Source organism: Typopeltis vanoorti, chromosome 11 (genome assembly GCF_054136105.1).
Source record: "Typopeltis vanoorti isolate ZY-2024b chromosome 11, IOZ_Tvanoo_1.0, whole genome shotgun sequence".
Lineage (NCBI taxonomy): Eukaryota > Metazoa > Arthropoda > Arachnida > Uropygi > Thelyphonidae > Typopeltis > Typopeltis vanoorti.
Genome location: NC_143559.1, coordinates 132,978,843 through 132,986,478, shown reverse-complemented (window position 1 = coordinate 132,986,478; position 7,636 = coordinate 132,978,843). Strand labels below are relative to the sequence as shown.

Below are 7,636 nucleotides of genomic sequence, written 5' to 3'. Positions count from 1 at the left end.
GTAAAACGTTTACCAAGTTTAACATAAAAATCAATCGCAGCTCTCTGTTTGAAACTCATTTTCCGACCGTTCGTCAAAACACACTGTCACTCTTGTCACTATAACTCGGCTTCTATTGAAACAAATGACACTAATGGAGGTTGCGGCTTCCGACAACAAAAAGATACAACAGGTGGCGCCACTAGTTTCTTCTATTTTCGAAACGTTCGGTTTCTTTTTGGACAGAGAGTGTATAATACAGCCCCTATTCAAGTCAGCTTAAACACCACTTTCGGTTACTTTCCTGCTCTGATTTGTAATATCAATTTTAAAATATTTTAAGCAAATTTACCTCAATAATAGATCATCCGATATTGTATAGAATCAGTAGATATCAGTGATTCAAGCAGACTCATTCGTCTCATTGCTTTCAGGTTCCATTACAGAGGAGGAGAAAGCAATCCTTACATCTACTCCATTGCGGGAATTGAAAATAGTGCAGAACACGGCGTTGGATGGATATTCTGCAGAAAATCTAAGGGATCGTCTTCGGAACATTGCCAGAAAGGTGAGTCCAGGAAATAATTATGACATTAGTTTAAAGGAATTTGCGCAAAAACGTCGAAACAACTCTATCAGTTAGAGATCCAAAGAATGGGTCAGTTGTGGTTGGTCCGTATTCTGGCTGATAATTTCCATGTCCAAAGTGATGTCATTTGTATGCACTAAACATTAAGCAGACATTAGAACACACTCTTGAGAAAATGCAAAATATGGCTGTGATAACTAGCTGGGAATTTTAGGGTTAATCCAAAAAACGTTTTATGAATATGTAAAAAGCGGCTTAAAAAATAGAAGAGACTTAAACCTACATCTAAATCCAGAAACGTACTGAACGGCTGTTGCAGACATCAACAAGCATTTTGCCTGCGCTTATGCGAGTAGAAGTCAGGAACAACATAAAGCAGGAAGAGGAGAAGGAAATATTTGACATCTTGAGTCATAGGATAGCAATCAATAACTTGAAGGCAGCGTAATAAATAAATAAATGCATTAATAAATTAATCCATAGTAATAAATTCGTTAATAAATCCATTTTTACTCACCTTGAATGAATCTTTGAGTTGGGAGCAGTTCCTTCCTAATAGAAGGTTGGGAGGGTTATTTCATTTCGTTTGGGTGGGTCAATACTCAGAGTGGAGAATTAAAAAAAGCCAGTAAGTCTTATTAGTATTATGGAGCATTAATTAGGAATCATATCTAGAATATTCTGAATAAGAATCATTTGTTGAGCACAGCACATGGTTTCTTTAAGGGAAGATCAGTTATGACAGATCTCCTCATAGTTTTCAGATAAATAAGCCAAATAATGGCTACGGTGTGATTGGTTTCGATTTTAGAAAAATTTCGCATAATAGCCAAATAACTGAAATGTGTGTCAAATCATTTGGTGAGATGAGTTGGTGATGATCAAGTGATGATCATTTGGTGAGATGGGTGCGAAAATATATTTGTTGATTGATGATTTTAGGTTCAAATATTAATAGCAGAATTTCTTTCTTTGCTGATGATGTGAAGTTGGGAAGAGCAATCACCTGTTCGAATGATTTAAGCTATTTACAGGATGATAAAAACATGGAAAGAGTGGAGTGGACCGGAAAATTAGGTTTAAAATTTAACGTGAACAAAGGGCAGCGTATCCAGTACCGGAAGAAGAGGATACTATCAAGTTGATATAAACTGAATAAAAGTTTAGAGAACTTTGATGGACAGAAAGATGGGGATATTTTCAGTAGTAGGAAATTTAAATTCAAGAATAATATCGGTTAGGTAACCCGTAAAGCACAGAATATTGTAGAATTAGCTAAAAGAAGTTTTACTTGTAGGAGAAATGATATGATGATACTTTTTATACAAATCTTTATTCAGGCCAATATTCGATTAGGACTCTCAGCAAAGTTCTAAAAAGATGAGAAGAAAATCGAGGGCGTCCAAACAATATTGATAAAGTGTAAATAGGGTTGAGAGGAAATCTATCATTCAATTCAGAATTTAAATGAAGTTTATAACTTAATTTGGAGCATCGGTTTCACTTAATGTGGGAATGGAATTCGTCAAATGGATAACAAATCGATGAATTTTAGTAACTTTAAAACAGAATTAGATGGATGTTATGGCTGTACGATAAGTTAATTATAATTTAAACATAATCAGTATGTAATTCGGTTTGAACATGTCCGTACTGTGATGTATCCGTGTATAAATCCGTTACCGACTTTTATCTCCTAATGGAGTAAGCGAAGCCGTTTAGTTCTAATTTTTGGAAAAGTGGGGAAAGCTAATCTTCACCCTTCGCTAATCATAAATAGCTGGTCAAAACCTACCAATGATTTTAAATGGCATCCGGGAGTCGAGTGGCAGCAGGTAATTGCTGCGACCTCATGATCCATGTGCTAAAATTGGTTTGAGCACTTCCTCATACAGCTAGTTTAGTGTTTCTAACTATATTCCATATAAATGTATTCAGCTAACCACAATACCAGTTTTTTTTTTATTTATTACCTGTTTCCATATTTCATCTGCCACCTTCACTAAACATTGTACTTCAATACCTGAAAAGTTTTACTTGTTCTTCATTCGGAATGCACTTGAAGTTTTCTATGCTCCTGTCTATGATCATAGTTTTGGTCTTTATGCAATATTTCTTACAGCACTTATTCAGTTGTTTAGTGAAAGAATCTGCAAACTTCTACTGGGTTTATTGCAGAGTGTAATATCATCTGCATAAAGAGCTGAGATTAACTTATTCAAATTTGATATCCGGTATAATATCACTTTCCTTCACAATGTGATCCATACGGATAATGAATAACTGGAGATAATGTGCTCTTTGCTATGTCTGATTTCTGATTTTCCCTTTCAGTCGTTTCCGACCGTAGGTTACCTTGTAGGCATTGCTCACAAACTATTCCTGGTGAGATTTTTTACAGGGTAGTTCACCATTGCTTTCCCAAATCTCGCCCAATTTTATCTGGGCGCGGGACCGGCGTACGGCTGGGACGTATTCGTGACTGTAATCCATGTGCGTTCATGGGGACGGTTTGCGTGTTCTTGGGAACGAAAAACCCGAGTTTCCGGGTAAAAAAATCCCCTACCGTATGAGACCGGCTAACTCACCTTTCGTCGAAAGAGACCAGATAAAGGTTCCTCACGTCACTGACGGGAATCGAACCCAGGTATTTCCGACCAAAGGGCTTCGTCTATTCTGACTAAGCTAAGGAGGCTCTTTTTATGTCTCACACCTGATTTTATATCAGGTGTGAGACATAACAAGAAACTTATACAGGAAATTAAGTTTTACGTGTTGACACACGACTTAAATATAGGCAGTGTAATGCTCGGTACAATTGTCCCATTTACACCGTAAAATTGCAGTGTTTTGAACATATTTTTTATTTTCTCTTGTCATATGCCTTTAACATACAAAACTTAAATACAGATCTTTGTTATATTCCCAGGATTTCTCAACTATTTGTCGTAAAGTGAAAATCCGATCCTAACAACCTTTTATTCGTTGTGAACCAAACGTGTTCTATTCTAAGCATTTCTTCGAAATATTTTATCCTCTTCTCAAATATACTTACATAAATCTTGAACAATAAGTAGAGAAAGTCCTCTGTAATTCTCGCATTCGGTTTTATTTCCCTTTTTTATGAATGAGTACCACGAGAGGTACACTCCATTCGTGTAGATTAGGCCTTCTGAGGTATTCAATGAGCCTGCGTAAAACGTTTATGCCTCCATACTCAACATTTTAGGTCGAATATCATCTACATCCTAGCTTTGCCTTCCCACATTTCAGGTTTTCTGTAGCAACCTCTAGTACTGATGTGTGCTCCTGACTGCATTTATTAAATGTTTCCAACAACCGTTCTTTCGTTTCTTGTTTACCTCAACAGTCTTCAAAATAACTACTCCAATCTAGAATGTCATGATGTTCAGTTTTTTTCCACCTTTGACTCCTTTCATAGCCATCCTCCACATTTCTAAGCTTTTTTTTTCAGTTTTCTTCAGATAGTTTTGATACCTTCGTGATATTAATTTTCTTTATTGTTACATCTTCCTCAAGATGTCTGTTTAGCTATCTCTTACGCACTGCTTTTCTTCTTACATTTTTTTTTGTATTCTATCAGAACACATGCTGACATGGTCAGCAAAATTTTCATTCTTTTCCTCTTTTTCATGAGTGTCTCTTTACCTTCCTGCGTCCAGTCTACCATGCAGTTCTGATTTTACTGCAGACAACATGAGCATATTAGTTTCTGGTTGCATCAATGTTTTATTCAGAGTTTATTTCCAATGTTTTTTTTCTTTGATTCGAATTCTTTCGTATTTTTCCTAATAACATTTGTATATTTCAGTCTAAGGTTCACCTATAAAATCTGCTCAACTTTACAGTAATTACTTTTAAAACTTTTTTATATACTGTTATTTGTAATATGATATTACAAATTACATATTATATTATATTACAAATATAATATAATATGATATTCAGTTTTCTCCTGCTCAAAACGAAATATTGATCTCATTTCCTGTTTAAGTTCGGTTTATAATTTGGTGTGTTGGATCACCGTGAAGATATCACTACTCTCTCTCTCTCTCTCTCTCTCTCTCTCTCTCTCTCTCTCTCTCTCTCTCTCTCTCTCTCTCTCTCTCTTAGTCTAGTCTACAGTCTACCAATTGTAGACTATAGACTAGTCCATGTCCAGAATAGAAATCCAGCAGGTACTCACCAATATTAACTCTGCTGTTTTTTCTAATTTTTTTTCCAAAACATTTCTGTAGGTCTGATAATAATTTCTTACTCTGGTTTCTCTGGGAAATAGGAAATGGCCGTGTGAGGTTGCAGTTTCGAATCCCACCATGGGTGTTTGTGATTGTCGTACTAAATCTGTGTGGAAAGGTCCTCTGCGACTCTACCACTTCTACTAGCAGAAGGTTTCATTCCCCAAAACTCTATGAGGCAAGGGAGTGACCATACGGCGCCACTCCCGTACTCGCTCACTCATATTTAACGTCACTAAATAGGAAATAAGGGAATTATTGTGGGGAAATTCCTTCACTTCTTGACCCTAGATCCTATCTTGTGTGACCTTCGGCATAAATAATATTTTTAATTAGGTATAAATAATATTTATGCCACGTTCGTGGGACCTTAGGCATAAATAATTTCCTCTGTCCAATTGTACATTTTGATGTTTGCCAACATCACTCTACTAGATATCAGTGAAGATTATAATCGTGTCTGGTGTTGGAGATTATAGCTACTCATTCCTTTCGCTAACCATCCCTGCGTGAATTTATCATCTTATGGTTATTAGTGAAATGTATCTCAGAAATGACGACTGTTTTTGTCTTCTTCTTTTTTTGTCTCAATAACATAAATTATGTCCACGTAACACTTTGTTGTCGTTTTATGCTGACCACAAAGAAACTAAACGACAATCACTGTTCTAAGATAATCGAAGTCGATGGGAAATATTTATGAAAATTATAAAAATCAATAGTTGATTAGCAAATGGCCTAATTATCTTATAACTGTAATTCTTCTGACAGTTGCACTTCTTTTCCATCACACGTCTTGTTTTGCTGATGTTGTTTAGTTCGAGGTTCCAGTAGATTGTTTCTTGGTTCGCTGACGAAACCAGCGAACTTTTCTTAACCTGGAGCCGATCTCAGAGCAGCATCACTTTTCATGTAGTTGTGCGATCATTGTATTTTGGTTTAAGCCAAAAAGAAAATATACTTTGAACGTCTAAACCCCAAATTGCATGCACATCCTCGTTCATTCAGTATCTAGGTGGATACCTACTAATGAAATGTATTGCAGTCTTCACCTTCAATAGAAGGTGAAGTCTGCAAAGTCCAGACATTCTCGTCAGTTCAATGCAATCCTTTAATGTCTATTTAGGCTGAGTTATGTAGCTTTGACGCTTGAGCCTGTGGTATGGAGTCAGTTGATCAAAGACCGGCCACCCCAGATGTAACAATTCTGAGAAAGGTTAGGAGAGTAAACAGATGGTATCAGTGGTAGATATCAGGAGGCGGCGTGATGGAGTTAACATTCTGGAATGTGTAATCAGACATAATCTTAGTTTGTGTGGCCATTTAATGAGAATGGGAGAAGATCGCTTAGTAAAATAGTTGTTGTATGTAAAGCTAACACGAAGAAGACCCAGAGGAAGATCATTAACTAGGTGGTGCATTCATCCAGTTAACAGTTCCTTAGAAAACCTGTTTGACCTTACACCAGGCAATAGAAAATAAAACTAACATTGGAGACTAAGAAACTCAACAAATGTTTGAATTTGTGGAGAGTTTTATAATAAATGTGTGTGCACCTATTTAGAGATTTGCATACATGGTGAATGCCGCAGCATTCTGGGATTCTCACTATTTTAAGAAGACAGAAAAGTGGCCATCAGAAATCACAGGATCATATTACAAATAAAGAAAATCCTTTCTGATTTCATATCGTCGCATATCTTGAGATGGGAAATATCTCGATTTTTTTAACCTGAAACCAGCCAGTAAAGGAAAACAGTAAGCTGCCAGTTGCTTTGCGAAACCCCCGGACCTAACTGAACTCATCAATGATCTGAAAGTTCGTAATAAAAAAATAAACGGAATATCTCGTTCAACAACATGGAATCCACTATTATGAGATGAAAAAGATTAGGAGAGGATGCTTCGATGTGTGTAAAAATACTAGTAGTGGTGGTGAGCGTTAGGTGGCGTGGTTTAGTTGCGGCTCATTGTAGTTGATGGATTGTGAGTGTCGTAGAGTAAGCTCCCCCCGATGAGTCCTTGGAAATAATTATAAATAATTATTTCCAAGGAGTATAAATAAATAATTATAAATTTGGACTCCTTGGAAATCACGTAGCAATAATAGTAATAATACTTTATTGGTGCATATCCATTTATTTTGGATTCAAAACTCAAAACATACATTCAAAACTCATTTTATTTTTAAGCTGAAATTTCCCTAATAGCATTCGTTTTATCCACTTTTATTTTTTCTTCTTGTACACAGGAATTCAAGATGTCCATATTGAAGATGGAGATCAAATCGTGATGTGGTACACTAAAATGTTGTGAAGCGATACAATGTTGAGGGGAAAGGCGCTTCTCTAATAGCAAGAAACTTCAATCTATGATTTCTAGTAATGTTTGATGAAATGATATCAAATACAGTTTCTTTTTTGTTTTCAATAAAGTATCAAAATGGTCCTGGAAAGCAAAAATGGCGAGTAATTTCGTATTTGACACGACACACACACACACACACACACACACACACACACACACACACACACACACACACACACACACACACACACACACACACACACACACACACACACACAAAAGAATGATGGGGAGACGAGAAACTTTCCTAACCAAAAACCCTGTTCTATCTCTTATTATCGTACTTGCAACTGTTTTCCGTGTAGTTTCAGGTTCATCTGAAATCCTCATTAGAATTTTTATGATTATAATTGCACTGACTTCATGAGTTAATACGTGCGATATGCAGCTTGCAAGCTTCGTGCGTCTTTTTTTCCCAGTGAAATGTTTCGATTTTCTCATT

At 36.3% G+C, this 7,636-nt stretch overlaps 1 long non-coding RNA gene across 1 annotated transcript; it reads left to right on the top strand.

Moving 5' to 3' along the window:
- The first annotated feature begins 413 nt into the window (after positions 1-413).
- LOC150102058 (uncharacterized) lies at positions 414-7,289 on the top strand. The gene is made up of 2 exons (XR_016549019.1): positions 414-547; positions 7,079-7,289. It is a non-coding gene; the product is annotated as an uncharacterized LOC150102058 (long non-coding RNA).
- The last annotated feature ends 347 nt before the right edge of the window (positions 7,290-7,636 follow it).